The sequence below is a fragment of the Poromitra crassiceps genome (genome assembly GCF_964638095.1).
Source record: "Poromitra crassiceps genome assembly, chromosome: 10".
NCBI lineage: Eukaryota > Metazoa > Chordata > Actinopteri > Beryciformes > Melamphaidae > Poromitra > Poromitra crassiceps.
In genome coordinates, this window is record NC_139631.1 from 10,916,080 (window position 1) to 10,934,764 (window position 18,685).

Sequence of the window (18,685 nt, forward strand, 5' to 3'; positions counted from 1 at the left end):
GATGGAGCCGAGGAAGGAAGACAGAGTGAGGGAGGAAGACAATGCACAGTTAAGTTTTCAAATGGAAATGATCAAGTGGGAATAAGTTGAAAGCGCCACAAAATGCCGAGTTAATTACAGATGTGACACTTTGGGAAATTGCCTGGAACTGTGAATGATAGACAGCAGAGCGGGGCGGTTTGATCGGCACACGTTATCCTCGGCTCTCTCCCTGCAGCTCCTACAGTCACACGCTGATTGGATTGTGTGCTGGCTATGAATGCAAAATCCTTTGTTAAATGGCCACTTTTAAAGTAGCCCTATTATGAATAAAGCAAGCAGACATCGCAAAATTGAATAGTTCAAAACAAACGCATGTCACAAATAACTCGGAAGACCCATAAGAACTATGGCATTTCCACTTGGTAATTAATCATCTATTAATGTAATGCAACGGAAGTGACACATTATTATCTCTGCTTTTTACAAACAAGAAAAATTATGCGGGAAGTTAAGCTTGAACAATTTGAAGGTTAGCATAATAGGTTCCCATGACGGGTATCTCTAAAATATCTTTAGAAATGTGCTTTTGCTGTGCTTTTCTGAGTGACACTTCCTTGAAAGCTCTGCTGCAGCAAGGTAACACCAATCCAAGGATCCAGACTTCAATATCTCCAGAGAGCCAATTTGAGTTGCATGAAAGTTACATGAACAAATGTGCGACTGCAGGGGCTTTTCTTCTCAGCTCGTGCACTAGTTGTCCCACCTCTCTCCCTGGGTCTTTCTTCTCAGCTCGTGCACTAGTTGTCCCACCTCTCTCTCTGGGTCTTTCTTCTCAGCTCGTGCACTAGTTGTCCCACCTCTCTCCCTGGGTCTTTCTTCTCAGCTCGTGCACTAGTTGTCCCACCTCTCTCTCTGGGTCTTTCTTCTCAGCTCGTGCACTAGTTGTCCCACCTCTCTCTCTGGGTCTTCTCAGCTCGTGCACTAGTTGTCCCACCTCTCTCTCTGGGTCTATCTTCTCAGCTCGTGCACTAGTTGTCCCACCTCTCTCTCAGGGTCTTTCTTCTCAGCTCGTGCACTAGTTGTCCCACCTCTCTCTCTGGGTCTTTCTTCTCAGCTCGTGCACTAGTTGTCCCACCTCTCTCTCAGGGTCTTTCTTCTCAGCTCGTGCACTAGTTGTCCCACCTCTCTCTCTGGGTCTATCTTCTCAGCTCGTGCACTAGTTGTCCCACCTCTCTCTCAGGGTCTTTCTTCTCAGCTTGTGCACTAGTTGTCCCACCTCTCTCTCTGGGTCTTTCTTCTCAGCTCGTGCACTAGTTGTCCCACCTCTCTCTGGGTCTTTCTTCTCAGCTCGTGCACGAATTGTCCCACCTCTCTCTCAGGGTCTTTCTTCTCAGCTCGTGCACTAGTTGTCCCACCTCTCTCTCTGGGTCTTTCTTCTCAGCTCGTGCACTAGTTGCCCCACCTCTCTCTCTGGGTCTTTCTTCTCAGCTCGTGCACTAGTTGTCCCACCTCTCTCTCTGGGTCTTTCTTCTCAGCTCGTGCACTAGTTGTCCCACCTCTCTCTCTGGGTCTTTCTTCTCAGCTCGTGCACTAGTTGTCCCACCTCTCTCTCTGGGTCTTTCTTCTCAGCTCGTGCACTAGTTGTCCCACCTCTCTCTCTGGGTCTTTCTTCTCAGCTCGTGCACTAGTTGTCCCACCTCTCTCTCTGGGCTTGCTCTATTCACCTGCGCTTGTTGCAGAAACTAATGAAGACAATCATTGGTCAAAGTGGATTTCCCACTCTCCTTCACAAAGAATTATTCATGTGTGGTTGTCATGGTTGGAGCTGAGAGCACCTCTTGCTGGCTGTGTCTTCTCAGATAGTCCTTATTGCCATTCCAAGAGATCTGAAGCAGCAAACGCCCCTCATATATAAATATATACATGGAACTGTAAACATGTTATTCACTCATCAAACACGTGATACAGTAAACATCCAGTTTGGAAGTGCACAGAATGTCACGTCCGTTCCCCAAAGGCCTTTAACTACGGTGAATAACCTCATCTGCAATTCAGATGGTTCTTTACCTTGTTGGTTGCATCTGGCTTTGTTCCCACCTGGATGGATAAAAAAGACATCATTTAATGTTGTCGATCACTGGGGGAGGAGCCGCGCAGCACTTTGTAAAGAGCCGCGCAGCACTTTGTGAAGAGCCGCGCAGCACTTTGTGAAGAGCCGCGCAGCACTTTGTGAAGGCTGCGCTCCCGGATAAGGAGACTGCAAATCAGGTTTCGCTCCTTAGAGCTTGATAGTCGTTTTCAACTGTGCCTAAGTACACAGCTCCTCTGAGAGAGAGAGAGAGAGAGAGAGACTGAAGGAGAGAGATGGAAAAAGAGAGAAGGGAGACGGGCTCAGACAGACCAGCATACAAAGGGAGAAGAGAGAGAAGGAGAGAGAGAAGACATGGTAGGGAATACTGAAATGTGGTGCTAGGCTCTCTCGCCCTCTCTCTCTCTCTCTGTCTCTCTCTCTCTGTGTCTCTCTCTCTCTCTCTCTCTCTCTCTCTCTCTCTCTCTCTCTCTCTCTCTCTCTCTCTCTCTCTCTCTCTCTCACTCCAGAAGCCTGCCAGTTGTGCTTTTCACTTTCTCTCCAATGCTTCTTCTGAGGGAAGTCAAGCAAATAAATTGGTCGATTTGCGACCAGTTTAACAGGAAGAGCTTAGAGCTTCAGAGACTTTCACACACACACACACACACACACACACACACACACACACCACGCACGCTCACGCGCGCACACACACGCACACACACACGCACGCACGCTCGCACACACACACACACACACATGCTCGCACGCGCACACGCATTACCCACATTTGCGTGCTCTTTGTCTCTCAGCGTTTGTGTTTGTCACTCACACGACGCACATCACCTGCCAGACAAATCTCCACATCATGTGTCCTGATGACTCCTGCTACTGCTGCCTCGTCTCCTTTCTTAGGGGCCGTACAGACACGATGCGTGTATTTCACATAAGAAGGCTTTCTTAGGGGCCGTGCAGACACGATGCGTGTATTTTACATACTGTAAGAACGCTTTGGAAATCATGTTGAGAGCGCTTCCAATGTGCACAAAACACAGCGCACGAAGCATGTTTTTTTCTGTGCTTTGTTTTGTTTCCCCCTGCAGTGGCGTGCAGTACAGTTCAGGACACAACGATCACACGGACGGTAGCCAGCTGCTTTCATCTGTTTGATGTTGTTGATTGTTCACACTGTAAACATGAAAGCCAGATTATTGGCAATTCTGGCAGCAGCGGAGGTTGAAGATCCCCCTGACAGGAGAAGAGGTAGAAGGAGTGACAATGACGAGCAGCGCGCTTTTCCTCCAAATGTTGAACTTTTTTCAGCTTGAGAAAAAAAAGAATAGCCGCCAAGAGCGCTTAAACGCCAGGTGTGGTCCTTCAAAGATGGGCGCTCTGAGTGCATCCTTATCATAGAGAATGAATTGCAGAAAGGCGCTGGCAGCTCAAATACACTGGTCCAATGTGCACAGCCCCATACTTTTATTTTATTTTATTTTATTTTATTTTATTTTTATTTTATTTTATTTTATTTTATTTTATTTTATTTTATTTTATTTTATTTTATTTTATTTTATTTTATTTTATGACACCTGTTTGAATACACACACACACATGCAAACACACACACACACACACACACACACACGCGCGCACGCACACTTACCAACACGTTCAGGCACACACAAATGCGTGCAGACACACCACAAGGGCACACACAGACTTACACAGAGCTATTTTCCCAATGTGTTCAATTTGCTACCTTTTCCATTCCTTTCCCCTGTCATAATGGGATCTCAGAGGAAAGTTATTGGTCTGTCGCCTCTGTCTGCTGAAGCTGAAGCTGATTGGTCTGTCTCCTCTGTCTGCTGAAGCTGATTGGTCTGTCTCCTCTGTCTGCTGAAGCTGATTGGTCTGTCTCCTCTGTCTGCTGAAGCTGATTGGTCTGTCTCCTCTGTCTGCTGAAGCTGATTGGTCTGTCTCCTCTGTCTGCTGTTGCTGATTACAGGCATTTAAGCTGAAAACCTGATCATGACCTGTGTGTGCAGCCTTAGCTTAATCTTTCCATCCTTTCCCACTTTCTATTTCTCTTTGTTTTGATCATGCCCATTCACTCTGTCAGCCATATTGTCTTTCTGTGTCCCAGAGGAAACATCTTATCTTTCTTTAACTCTTGAGACAATAGTGAGAATCTCAACTGTATATCTTTTTGAGATCACTTCAATCTGAAGTGTTTGCTCCTAAAAGCCCCTTAGGACATAGGGTGAGATAATGGAGGAGATCTCATCATTGTATCTCCTTGAGTTCATGTCTTGCTTATGGCTCCGTAAAAAGCCACGAGGAAACACTAGGGAGTCGTAAGTACGATCTCAATCCTACTGTATATCTTCTGGAGTTCACTTCAAACCGTTGTGTTGCTCCTAAAAACCCCTTAGAAGATGAGATCATTATGACATCTCATCGTTGTAGCTTTTTGACTTCATTCATGTGTTGCTTATTGCTACTCAACAGCCACAAGGAGCACTGGGGAGTTGTGAGTAAGATCACACTTCTACAGTATTTCAATCTGATTTGTTGATGTCTCTCTCTCTCTCACACACACACACACACGCACACACACACAGACACACCTCATATTTCGTTGACTGACAGCTCCATGTTGGTGTCCTGTGACCTCTCCATAAACGTTCTAATATTAGCGGGGTTGCGGTTGCCGTGTCGACCAGTTGACGACCGTTGTAAAGTTGTCAATGTGACGGGGGTTGACGGCGCTCGGTGCTGTGATATGTGATACCCGCCACGCTAATGCCCAGCTGGCATCACGTGGCTGTCAACATGCCACGCACACGCACACGCACACGCACACACGCACACGCACACACGCACACGCACGCACGCACACACACACACACGCACGCACGCACACACACACACCCGCACATAAAAGCATGATGAGAGACACGCTAAGGGACAGTTTAGCCAGGGATCACTTTAACGGCTGCCCAACTGTTGGCCTTGAGAGGCGGAGGTCAAACCAATCCCAGATAGCAGGGGAAATGTGTTTGCACCAAGCAGTCCAGATAGAGCGTCATGCACTTTTCACTTTGCTGTGTGGAAGTGCTGCTCGTCAATCAATCTCCTGTATGTTCTCGCTCCCTTTCAATCTCCGGCGTCTGAGAGAGGCGCCGCGTGAAGCGTCGAGAAATATCTTAATCTCTTTAGACTGTGATGGAAAAGCTTTGAAAGCTGATGGCGTGCCGCTGGATTCCACTGGCAGGGTTCAGCAGTTCAACAACGGAGAAGAGGCAATATTGGACGGAGACGGTGTATTCACACAACTCGCAAACCAGTACAGGCCCGCTGGGTCATTCCATTTCTGTGAAAAAAAACACACTGCTGCAGGTAGTTTGATTTACTTTGCTTGAGTCTTCTAAGTTGTAGCCTGCGGCTTGTGTTATCGACAGTACACCACTCTGAGATGCTGTGCGAGATCTTTGTCGGGTATCACCCGTCCAAGTTGATGGAGGAGCCTGAAACTCTCTCACCAGCTCTGTAACACACACATCTGGGCCGCAGCGTTACGTGTTGGATCTCACCAGCTCTGTAACACACACATCTGGACCACAGCGTTACGTGTTGGACCTCAGCAGCTCTGTAACACACACATCTGGGCCGCAGCGTTACGTGTTGGACCAGTCATATTGTGAGCTTAATTCAGAATTAGAGGGGACTGAATGGGAAAGTAGTCTGATAGCAAAAGCGGAAAAGTAGGAATGTCCCAAAGGCCAGTACAAGCTAAGCCAATAGACTTCACCAGCAGGTGTGTGTGTGTGTGTGTGTGTGTGTGTGTGTGTGTGTGTGTGTGTGTGTGTGTGTGTGTGTGTGTGTGTGTGTGTGTGTGTGTGTGTGAATGTTTGTGTGTGCCTGTCTGCGTCTGTCTCTCTGTGTGACTGATTGCCCCAGCTGCATGAAGTAAACACATCATTGTGTGGTGACAGGCCTTCCACTTCTCTCTCACACACACACACACACAGACACACACACACACACCAACACACGCGCGCACACACACACACACACACACACACACACACACACACACACACACCAACACACACACACACACACACGCACACACACAGACTGACAGACAGACAGTAAATGGATATGTGTCTGGAGCCTGGTCAAATTCCTGGTCAAATTCTAAACCACTCGATCCACCCCGTAAACCGTAAATTAGTGCACCTTAGTCAGTTAGATAATGGTTAATCAAGGTGTTATCTTACATCCTCTGACTGTACTGTTATTTCACAAGATACATTATAAGTGAGAATCTAGGGCTGGCAGACTTGCTTTCAGCTGAAAAAGCGAAGAAAATTTGTTATTTTCAGATTGTACTAACATTTTATGATTTACCGTATATCAGAACAACCCTTAACTCACTATTATGTGAAGTATCAACCAAATTATTCCGAGCAAGTAATGTATGTTTCCTGTTGAAGTGTCACATCTCTAAGTGGAAGTTTATATATCTCACTGACTTAGAATTATTCTTTCAATTCTATTCTGCATACTTTTTTTTTTAATTTTGGTCGCCAAGGGCCACTAGAACACCAAGCTGAGGTCTGCTGCTTCACATTTTACTGTCAAAAAAAGAAAAGAAAAAGCTTCACATTTTACTGTCAAATACTATTTGAAGAAGGATTAAACATTAGTAACGTTTAAATCCTTCTTAGATTCTCTCATTACACACACCGTCCTGATCGGGAGGTAGCCAGGACATCCACGGCTGTGTGTGTGTGTGTGTGTGTGTGTGTGTGTGTGTGTGTGTGTGTGTGTGTGTGTGTGTGTGTGTGTGTGTGTGTGTGTGTGCGCGTGCGTGCGAACACCCCATATACACACAATGTAGTCAGTGAAGGCCTCTAACCTCCATAGCAGTTGCCGTCATTGTCATTTCCTGTGAGTGACTGTGTGTTATAACCAGTATGAAGCAGTATGACGTTTCTGTCACAAGCCATCAGTGTTCTGGTGTGACCATACCACTAACGGCTACCTCCCTCTCACACACACACACACACACACACACACACACACACACACACACACACACACACACACACACACACACACACACACACACACAAACACACACACACACACACACACACAGACTTACTGTACACGGACACACACAAACACACACATACTGTGTACACGCACTTACATTTAAGTCCCCGCAGTCACCATTGTTAATGTGTCATTATGATGACGTTTACGAGCCAAATGTATCTGGAGGTTATTATAGCAGGGTGGTGGTGGAGGTTATTATAGCGGTGGAGGTGGTGGTGGTGGTGGAGTGCTTCACATAGAGAGCACAGGTGACAGCTTGGATTAGCGTGTCCAGGGTGACTCTCTGGCTCTCGCCCTGCGTTTTCAGATAGAAGCAGATGTGACTATTGAATGAATTTGTCCGGAAAGCCCTTTCACATCCCCGCCGGAGCTCAATATTCATGTCCTCTCTGCTCCAGCGCTTAAAAACAGACAAAGCCATTCACAGCCTGCAGGGAATATATTTAAAAAGTCATGTTTAGCCGGGCACACGAGGCCACATTTTTGCATCAAAAACTCTCTCAGTTGATCTTTAATCCAATGAGATAAATGGTATGAGAGGCAGAAGTGGATTGTGCTTGACCTCGTGGATGTGATGGCGCGCTCGGGGGTGCGTTCAGCCGCGCGCTTCCATTTTCCAAATGAATGATGCTCGAAGAGCACGCGCAGTTTAGAGATGCTCTCGTGTCAAATGAAGGCAGTGGCTTCTCCTGCTTTGAAGAGTGCCACCACTAGAGGAGCTCAAGTCATTTTTGATGTTGTTTGCAACATGTGTGCCTGCGTGTGTGTGCGTGTGTGTGTGTGTGTGTGTGTGTGTGTGTGTGTGTGTGTGCACGTGTGTGTGCGCGTGCGCAAAAACAATTTGTGTAATGCTCCTTCCTCAATAGATCTTTAGCTTAATCCTCTTGGAGCGAGCATTGTAAGCCCCGTGGATCATCTCCCATCACATTTTACCTTGATCCTCAACCTCTGTCATCACATCACCGTGATCCTCAGATTAGTCAACAATCTGGTGTTTTTTTCTTTATTGCGAGCGCCTAGGTGAATTATTGAAATGAAATGGCGTTAAGATTATTAATATGGTATTGCGATGGTCTATCAGTGCAGAGTAATTGCCTCCGCCGAGCAGGGTGTGCTTTCGGCGCCGTTTGTCCGTTTGTTTGTCTGTTTGTTTGTCTGTTTGTTAGTTGTTAGCAGGATCTGATTTGCATCAGATTTGGGGGAAGGCTGTTGTAGCACGGGCTAACGAACAACCCGTTGAATTTTGGATGCCATCCGATTCGGGTCAAGGAAGGGGGCGGGGCTAGGGAAAAGGGGCCGTCTAGGTTGTGCACGGGTGTCAAACTCAATTTCATCAGTATCATGGTAGCCCTCAAAGTTGTAAATGTAACACGATATAAATGTATCTGGCCTACTTGTTATCATATTACATAATTGCCTCTGATTTGATTATTATTGGTTTTTCGTAATAAGTTCATTAATAACTAGCTCTGAAAGCAGAATTATGGGGGAAATTATGGTAAACAGACAACTAGTAGCCTACAGCTATTAGAACTAATTAGAATTGTATCGTTGTCTTTGCTAGCTCTTGCGGACCACATCAAATGAGGTGCCGGGCTGGATTTGGGTTTGGCAGGTGTGTTGTAGAGAGTTGGGATTGGAGGGGTGGGGAGGGGAGGGGAGGGGGATGTGATGGTGGGAAGTGGTGTGGTGAGGGAAGGGGGCGGGGCTAGGGATAGAGGAAGGTCGTAGAGGGTCCGGGTTCGAGTGGTGGGTAGGGGGTGTGGCTGGGCGATGTGGGCCTTGTCGGAGGTCTGCGTCGAGTGCACTTCTACTGTCGTTTACTAAGAGCAGCTTTTTGTGTCTGCTGTGGTATTTGGGTGGTGAGTGTATTCTGGGGGAATGTTGGTGTTCTTTGGAGGGATTATGATCATTATGTTTACACAAACACATGAATCAATGCGCACGCATGCACGCACGCACACACACACACACACACACACACACACACACACACACACACACACAGAGGCACATTTTCACACACACACATACAGACATTCATACTTTCTCTTTTTGCCTGCATGCACAAGTCAACTTCCTAGTATCCTCGTAATCACATTATACTGTAGGAATAAAAGTGATTCTCATCTTCTCATCTCATCTCTCTCTCTGTGTGGCTGCCTGTCTGTTATGGCCTATACATTCCACAAGCACAGCTTCATACATACATAAACATATACGCTTCACCATGAGGATAGGAGCCTTGGGAGGCTGTTCATCCGGTGATAAACCGTGCCACAGTAAATCCAGGCCTTATAGTCAGGCGGCTTAAGGACACATGTTAGAAGAATGGGGACGCGCCGGACAAAAGCACCAATTTTTTTTTATGTGTTCTCCATCACCATAGCTTTCAATTTGGAAGGGGAGCCGCTTCATCAAGATGGCGGATGGCGGCCATCTTGGATTTCAAAGATGGGCCGCCATGTTAAATCTAGAAGTGCAGTATCTTGGCTTTCAAGCCACTTAGAAGGTACATCTTAGTGTCAAAATATACATTTTCTGGGTCAAGGAATGCATTAAAGCTATTGAGAATATCACTAGATGATTATTTGTGCTAATATCAAATAAAAATATTAATTCTGGGAATGTATTCACATGATTTTCAACTCTGTTGCTAAGGGGCTGGAATGGATGACATGAATGATTTGAATTAAATTTAACTTTATTAGCTTCACTTTTTAACACTATAAAGCATGTTTTTGCATGTACAGTATAATCAAATTATCTGTCACATTTACAACTGCAAAGCTCTGTGCATTTCCAGTGGGCCTTCTTGCATGCACTTTGTACCACAACCTTTTGTGCTTTTACAACCGCACTTCACCAGCTCACTGCAGGCTTTTGAAGCCATTGGTAGAATGCTCCACACTGGAAGCCAGATCTGGCTGTCTTTGTCCAATGTCCATCCACAACCTTCTGGACTAGGTGTTGGCTGCTGGGCCAGTTCAGATATCGCCCAGATCCCAGATTGGTAGTCAACTCGCTTCACGTGCTGCAGCAGGGAATCTTGAGTCGGTGGAATGTGATCCATTGTTTTGTTCTTTTGGCAGAACAACTCTCTGCGTGCTTCATTGACTGATTCCAGATCACTTGTCTTGTCGTAAAGGACGACTGTGTAGCGCTCCAGAAGTGAAAAAGTGTCGGTCATCTATGGTCACGGGAGCGTGTGGATTTGCCGCCATGTAGTTGAAGGCCTGGGTGACCTCGGGGTAAGACTTCCAAGCCTCCCATGCTGACTTCTTCCCCTTCCCACAGAATGCTGAGGTTGTGTCACAGCCTGTGTAACGGTGGAAGACGGGAAGTGCTGTGGACTTGTCTTTGCCCAGAGCATGGCAGATTGTATTTATATGATAATGTGTGTAGTTCTTGCCAGTGCCAAAAGCAGCCCAGATGTCTGCAGCTGGATACTTGGTGAGCAGGGCATGGAACTTGCCGATAAGGATAACGACAACATCCGTATCCACTGTGCGTACTAAGCAGGTAGAGGACCCCTTCTCCAGGGCATCAAGCAGGTGAAACAATATCCTGGTGTCGGCTTCTTCATGGTTACATGGCAGCATGGAGTGGCTGGTGTCTGTGCCAACCACTGTGATGCCAGATGTAATGAAGACCTGCTTGCCATCTGGCCAGGCAGTGGATGCAACCTTCCTGGAGAGAAAAGTAAAGAGTTCCTGCTTGTTCGTAGGGTCACGTAGGAAATCTGGCCAATTGCCTGGCAACTTGTTCTGACCTGCCACCTTCCGTCGTATCCCTTTGCCTCGCTTCTCCCTTGTTGACTCTTTTAAACTGCTCTTGATGTAAGTATCCCAGACCACATCAACTCTTTCAGAGGTCTCCAAGTGTTTCATGATATGGGCAACAAAGACATCACTGGCATATTCATCAAATGTGGTTATGTTGGTAGTGGACAGGAAATGCACCACAGCAGCACCATCGAATACTTTGACATCAAAAGTACCTGGAGGTTTATGTTCTGTCTCCTGTGTCAGAACAGTCAGCAGATCTGACTTCTTTCCCAGCCGTAGTTTCCCTCTGTCAGATAGAGAGGGAGGGTATGGGTGGTTTTCATGTTTAAATAAGGTGCTCATGTCTCCCTCTCTGTGTTGCATGACTATATATAATCTGGAGAAGAGTGCCACATCATTCTGTAACATTGAGATCTGCCCTGCCTGCTTGGTCTTTGTCTTGGGTGTTGGGCATCTGAAGAGAGGCAGTGAGTTATTTTTGATGGGCTCGGGAATGGAGTGTGTGCAGTCCCTGATTACTGTCTCATGGTATTTGTTGTACTGATCTCTGCCCACTGATTCCACTGTGCGAACTGTGTTCACCACAGACTCATCAACCTTATTTTGTGTATCCAGCATTAGAAGCTCAGGGGTATCATCCAGGAACGGATTGCTCATCTCGCTTATGGTGTGCACCAGAGCTAGTGCTTGCTCTTTGAATGTCTTCTGTGTGGACATTCCTTCTTCATGGTGTTGTTGTTTATTCCCTCCTTCTGAAATATAATCCTGCTCAAACTCTTTAAGGAGCCAAGCTTGTTCAGGCCCTGCAATCATCCACTTTTTGAATGCAGAGGGATTCTCGGTGAGTCCCACTACACCCCCAGAACCCTTCACAAGATCATTATTCTGCTCATGAGCCTGGTCTATTGGTATGCTTGAGAATCTTTTTGTGGTCTTGGGAACAACCCAATGTCCATGTTCTACAAATTCCTTGTGAATGGATGTTGGCAAGCTTTCCATGTCGCAGATGTGGACAGGAATCCATCTGGCATAGTTCTGGTGATCAAGGGCAAAGAACCATGGGACGAGATTCTTCAGTGACTCCACATATAGGGGAACATTTTGTTCTCTGTGGGCCCGCACTAATATCAGACCCAGAATTTCCATGTAGAGGATGGTATCCCAGTACTGGAAAGTTGGACTTTTGGTGATCATATCTTTTCTCCAAGCTTCTTTGGTCTTCTCATCATGTGGTCCCTCGGTCATGTCCAAGAAGGCATCTTCCTGCAGCTTTGCCAATGCCAGAGCACTCACTTGGTGGGCATGTCTTGTCCTAGTGAGATGGGATGCTTTGAGGAAGTAGTCGGCTGTGCCAGAGGATGCAATACCGGCCTCAATTAATGCAGTGGTCCATCCAGAGCCCTCCAAGTAGTCCCCATATGTCTTCCACATTGCCATTTCAATATGGAAGCCACCAAACATGACTACACACTTATCCTCACCATGTGTTTGAGGCCAGTTCCACTGAACAAATTTGGCCAGTGCGTAGGGTTCTCTAACGTAAAAGTGAACGGTTAAAGTTACTTACTTCATCAAATGCATTATTGTTGTCTCAAACGATGTTTGGGTAAGAGCAATTCCTGGACTCAAAATATTTCTTGGAGGTTACATGTAGACATCACAAAGAAGTTTCAAAGCAATCTCTTTAAAAAGTCAAATACCTTTCTTATAATGGCATGGTCGTATTAGACAGAGAAACAATCTCCAGCGCATTTTAGCACCAGTCCTTTGTGAAGGAACAAACCAAATTATTTAATATTGGCAAAGATAGTCAACTAGTGATATTCTAAATAGCTTTAATGCATTCCTTGACCCAGAAAATGTATATTTTGACACCAAGATGGACCTTCTAAGTAGCTTGGAAGCTGAGATATTGGCACTTATAGATTTTACATGGCGGCCCATCTTGGAAATCCAAGATGGCCACCTTCCACCATCTTGATGAAGTGGCTCCCCTTCTAAATTGCAAGTTATGATGATGAAGAGCATGTGGAAAAAATTTGGCGCTTTTGTCCGGCGCGTCCCCATGTTTTTGCTAAGCCGCCTGACTATTAGTCAGATCCCATTCCAAAGCCAGCAAACTGTGCAGAGCCGCATCGCAAATGTGTGTTTTCCATTGCAGAATCTCTGCATCAGCTGTCAGCCTGCCTCAGCCATTTCCTTTTGTTGACTCTCTCTCTCGCTCTCTCTCCCTCCTTCTCTCTCTCTAACACTCTCACTCTCTCTCCCTCCTTCTCTCTCTCTCTAACACTCTCTCTCTCTCTCTCTCTAACACTCACTCTCTCTCCCTCCTTCTCTCTCTCTCTAACACTCTCACTCTCTCTCCCTCTCTCTCTCTCTGTAACACTCACTCTCTCTCCCTCCTTCTCTCTCTCTAACACTCTCCCTCTCTCTCTCTCTCCCTCCCTCTCTCTCTCTCTCTAACACTCTCACTCTCTCTCTGCAACACTCTCACTCTCTCTCCCTCTCTCTCTCACTTTCTATCTCCCCCTCTCTCTCTCATGCCCTTCCTTTTGTTTTTAATATGTTTCTTTTACTGCCTCTCTCTCTCTCTCTCTCACATTCCCCCTGCTCTCCTCCCTTCTCCTGCTCTCTCCTCTGCTCTATCCTATATTTCTATATTTCTCTATCAATTGTTTAAAGTGTTATCTTTATTCTGTAATTTGCTACTGTTGTGTCAGCTAGAATTAGCTAGACATATTCTCTGTGAAGCCCTCTGGGACATGCTTGTGAATTAGGGCTATATAAATAAACTTGACTTGACTTGACTTGACTTGACTTGACTTGACTCTCTCTCTCCGTTCAGTTCCATTCACTGGTTCTGTCTAGACTGCATGGAGGATTCAAATATATTTTGTCAGTCAGCATATTCAGACCTCAGTCCATCTTTCGTTCTTTCTTTCTTTCTTTCTTTCTTTCTTTCTTTCTTTCTTTCTTTCTTTCTTTCTTTCTTTCTTTCCCTCCTTCGTGTGATGCTGAATTCTTAAAGTCCTGCGTTGCTGCCTCTGACACACCAGCGTAGAGAAGCAGCCCAGCCAGACGTTTACCTTGGCCTTCTCACAGCAGCAGCAGAGTTTTGCTATTCCAGCCCCTCAAACTGACTGTAACTGCAGGGCTTATATTTGCCCGTCGGCGAGGCCGTTTAGGGAAACTATCAATCAAAGATTTGTGCCGGGGGAAGCTTCTCATTACGTAGCCCTGTGTTTTGTTTCTCAGCCCACAGTTCAACCTGCGTGTGTTTTTCTTTTCTCCTCAGAAAAGGACAGGAAGTGTGCAAGAGGATGATGATATGTAGTCTGGGCTTCCCGTGGTCTGGGGTTTGAGTCTGTTTGAAACGGAGACTTTCTTCTTTCTTCTGCGGCGTGTGGATGGTGGAGTGGGTGCTTGACTCAGAAGTGTGTGGGTAGGAGATAATGACGGAGAGCTGGTGTGGGTCTCCCCCTCGCCCCCCTGAAAGAGGAGAACCTTGCTTTTATTCTCTCTCCCCTCTCATTAGCCATTCAAAGGCTTGGCAACATGACAGCAAAAGGTCTGTCTTCTCACTTAACCACTCCGCCCTTACGTGGCTGTTTGGCACGTGGCATGAAGCGCCGATTAAAACGTACCCGTATCAAAATGGCGTTGACCCTTCGTTCTTGTCTTTTTGTATTCTGCGCGCCTCTCTGCTGTCTGTTCTCCCCGTGGACGTGTCACAGAGCTGGATGAGAGATTGAAAATGGCCATGCACCGTTCATTCGAACGTAAGCTGCTCACCGGTAACCTGGCGCTGCCAGGTGCTTTGTTTAACATAGCTATCTGGGAAACCATTTCAAAGCGCAAGTACTTTCAAAAATTACCTGGATGAACCGTCTGTCTATCAAAAGCTGTCATGGGCTCGCTTCTCGTTGGCATCACACCTAAAGCCCCACCTATCGCTGCCTCGTGGGAGCCCTCTTCTGATTGGTGCAGACCACTGGTGGTTTGGATTCAAACCAATCGATTTGAGTGTGGCAAGATGGATTTGTCATGTGATCATGATCTCACCTCGCAAGGTTAATTCACTCAGCGCATTAAGCACATTTTTTTTCTGCTTTACTTCCGTGATGTACGGCCCATGGCTCATGCGCAGTAGCGCTCGGTCTTGTACCGAAATGTGTGACCACCGAAATGTGACTGTTGCTTCTTATCGGGAAGTATTTCACCATTTCTGACAGTAGCCATCATTATGAGCACACTGTACCTTAGTCAGCAACAAGCACCCTCTGCACTCACACATTTCGCTGGTCACAGATTCCGGTTACACAACGTACCGTAACCAGGAAGTATGATGAATTCCCGGAGCGTTCTCGTGGCCTAGATGCGCGTTCATGGAGCTCCAGAAAAGACAGCTTTATACGGCTCTTGGTGGCTTCTGAAGAAAAAATTACCCAATGATTAAAAATGTTATCATTAAAAGAGTCGTTTTTGACTTAGAGTGACGCCCATAAATGTCTCCCTGAGTTTTACAGCTGCTTCTTTGCTCATGTATGTGGATGTGGATGGCCAAATGCCTTTTTGGAGTTTTTGGGCAGCAGGACGTTGCGTGACTTGCAATACCAAGCTTGGCCACCTTGTCGAATTTGCTTCAAGGCTGAGACCCGACGCCTGGGGGGCTGCTTCTCCCTCGATCTGTTTGTGTGTCTGCTGTGCAACTTTGCTCCATTGCCCTCTCTCTGTTATTCTCTGATTGTCTCTCCCCTTTCTCTCTCCCCTCTTTCTCTTATCTCTCTCTCTCCCCTTTCTCTCCCCCTATCTTTCCTCTTTCTCTCTCCTCTCTCTCTCCCCTTTCTCTCCCCCTATCTCTCCTCTTTCTCTCATCTCTCTCTCTCTCTCCCCCCCCTCATGGTCTGTTTTCTCTTTGTGTCTTTCCGTCACTGTTTCTGTCGCTACCGAGGCTGCCCTTGGCCATCTTGACAGTGTTGTCATGGATGAATGAACACACTGTTTTGACATGGGGGGGAGGTGACTGTCAGATAACAAAGCCCTGCCTTCAGATTGTCAAGTTTTAGAAGCTGTTAGACCTTGTCAACCTTTGAAGAGCATAAGAAAAAAAACTTGTGACTATTTTCAAGTTGTGCAGATTCATTTATCTATGTTTTTAATGGGTTGTTGTTGTGTATCTCCACACTGTATTTAATGCTGTGCCGCGGAATGAATCATACCCCTACAGTATTTCTCAGTATGATTAAGGACCTGAAATTGGTTCTCAAGCCTACTTTTTGAGTGGAGAGATATCATTTTTATGTTTGAGTGCTAGAGTAACTGGGACAGTGGAATCTCTCATTGGGGACCCAGGCTGAAAAAGTTGGATCCATTTGATACATGCTTGACTACGACCCTAACAGAAGGTTATGCACTCTGTAGTGCTGCTTCTGTCAGAGGGAGACTGCTTGCGATGATATGTGACGCACCAGCATCTGTCTGTCTGTGAAAGACATTACTGCTATATGATGCATTACTCAATCCAAGACCACAAAGTGTGTTTGAGAGTGTGAACTCAATGTAACTTGCATTTTTGCAAAGCCATATTTGCCAAAAATTTTGCTTACGTGCTGGAATTGTATACATTAGCTTATTAAGCAATATGCCAGGAAGCACTGGGGCTGTATTGATACTTTGCTGATTTCAGTAGCATAAGTCTGCCTAAGGGAGATGGCTGAAGGCTGCTTTAGTGTGACCTGGCAGAGGCTGATGCACAGCACTTAGAGATAAGATGCTCCTGTAGTTCTGTAGGGAACTGTAAAGAAAGAACATGCTGTCCATGATGGCATCTGGAAGACCTATCGCTGCTGCAACGCGCCGCACAATTATGCAAAATAGTGTTTTCAGAGATGTGCTCTGGCCTAAAAGGCCTTAGTCTCAGGGGGATTCCATTATCAAATATTCTGCTGAAATAGTTCCCTTTATTAACGGGTGAAGAACTCCATGTAGGCATGTACATTTTACAAATCTTTGCAATGTAAGGCTGAATGAGAAATGCTATGGGCTAGTGGGTTAGGAGGATCCAACTCTTTTTTGACAGATAGGATTTTAGCCTGCAGTTTTGGGTCACAAAAATACATTTTCTTTCTGTCCTTCTGTAAAAGCAATCGAGCAAGGATTATTCACATACTTACTGTAGAGCGTCCATCCTCAAAGATCCTCCAAGTAATGTGTTCACTTGCTTTGCATGTTGACCAGGCTCATTCTTTGAATGAATGAATGAATGAATGAATGAATGAATGAATGAATGAATGAATGATTGAATGAATGAGCTTTATTTGTCACTGTTACAAAAACAAGTTTAAGAACAACGAAATTGAAGCAATCCCCTAGGTGCGTTAGACGAGACAATACAATAAGTCAAGGTAATAAAGATAAGGTATTTAAAAAGTAACGAGGTAATAAGGATGAAGTGTTCAGTGTGTAAAAGTATGAGGTAATAAAAAGTTAAAAAAAAATAAAAAATAAATGTCTAGTTTCAAGTTTGTTCCTTCTGTGTACACTCTATACATTCGAGACGGTCATTCCACTTAGCATATTTCACAGTCCTATATACACAGTTCTATATACATTAAGGCATCGACAATTAACTTGGTTCTGTGTGTACATTTTTGAGCATTCTATATACATTAAGGCACAGTATATCTAAGATAATTGAGGGCGGTCGCTATACTTTTTTTAGCATATTGCACATTCTTATACATTAGGCACAGAGTATCTATGATAACTGTGTTAGGGCATGTTGACTGCAGCTATGGCTCTTGGAAATAAAGTGTCTCTGAACCGGCTCGTTCGTGCCCTCATCGCTCTGTAGCGTCTGCCCGAGGGGCAGCAGTTCAAAGTGGCAGTGCCCGGGGTACTTTATACTGTGTAGATACTTCAACAAAATACAGCATTAACGAACAGGTCCTCACGTTACAGCTGACCATGTACTTTATAAGGGCAATTTAGAGTCCAGCAAACGTGACGTCCTTTCCAGTATCGCTCAACGCTGATTTTGGACGCGGTCGCTCGTAAAAAGTATAAACACCGAGGCGATAGGAGAACGCATCGCAGAGGCGCAGAGCAGGATGTGATATTTTCAAATGGATTAATGGCATATCGCCCCGCCGCTGGAAGTATAAACACTTGTCGTTGTCACCGATGATGAAATGTGATCATGGTCGGTCGCAACGACGATAAATGGCTTGACTCTAAACTGCCCTATTGTGTAGATACTTCAACAAAATACAGCATTAACGAACAGGTCCTCAGCGTTACAGCTGACCCGGCTAATAATGCAAAGCTGATGTGGTTATTGGGTGGGTTTTAATAACACTGGGGAGCTGGAGAGTCAATTAAAAAGGATTAGCATGCCCCCAATCAAGTCAAAGCCTCCTCACGCTGCAGCGATTACAGTGTGAAGTGTCATCAACACTCCTCACTGTGAGTCAGCTTTGACAGACGCAGACACACACACACACACACACACACGCACGCACGCACGCACAAACACACACACACACACACACACACACACACACACACACACACACACACACACACACACACACACAATGTAAAAACCTTGCACTTAAATGACCCTGTCTTATAACAACACTGCATATGTTTCCAAAGGGGTGGTTTTGCACACCTACGCACACTGTTACAACAGCACAGCATGCATTTATATTGGTTTCAC

At 45.7% G+C, this 18,685-nt stretch overlaps 1 protein-coding gene across 1 annotated transcript in view; it reads left to right on the plus strand.

The window, feature by feature from the left end:
• The window catches only part of LOC310783877 (netrin receptor UNC5C-like), a 386,712-nt gene that overhangs the window by 277,744 nt on the left and 90,283 nt on the right, over positions 1–18,685 (plus strand). The gene's annotated exons all lie outside the window — the stretch shown is intronic.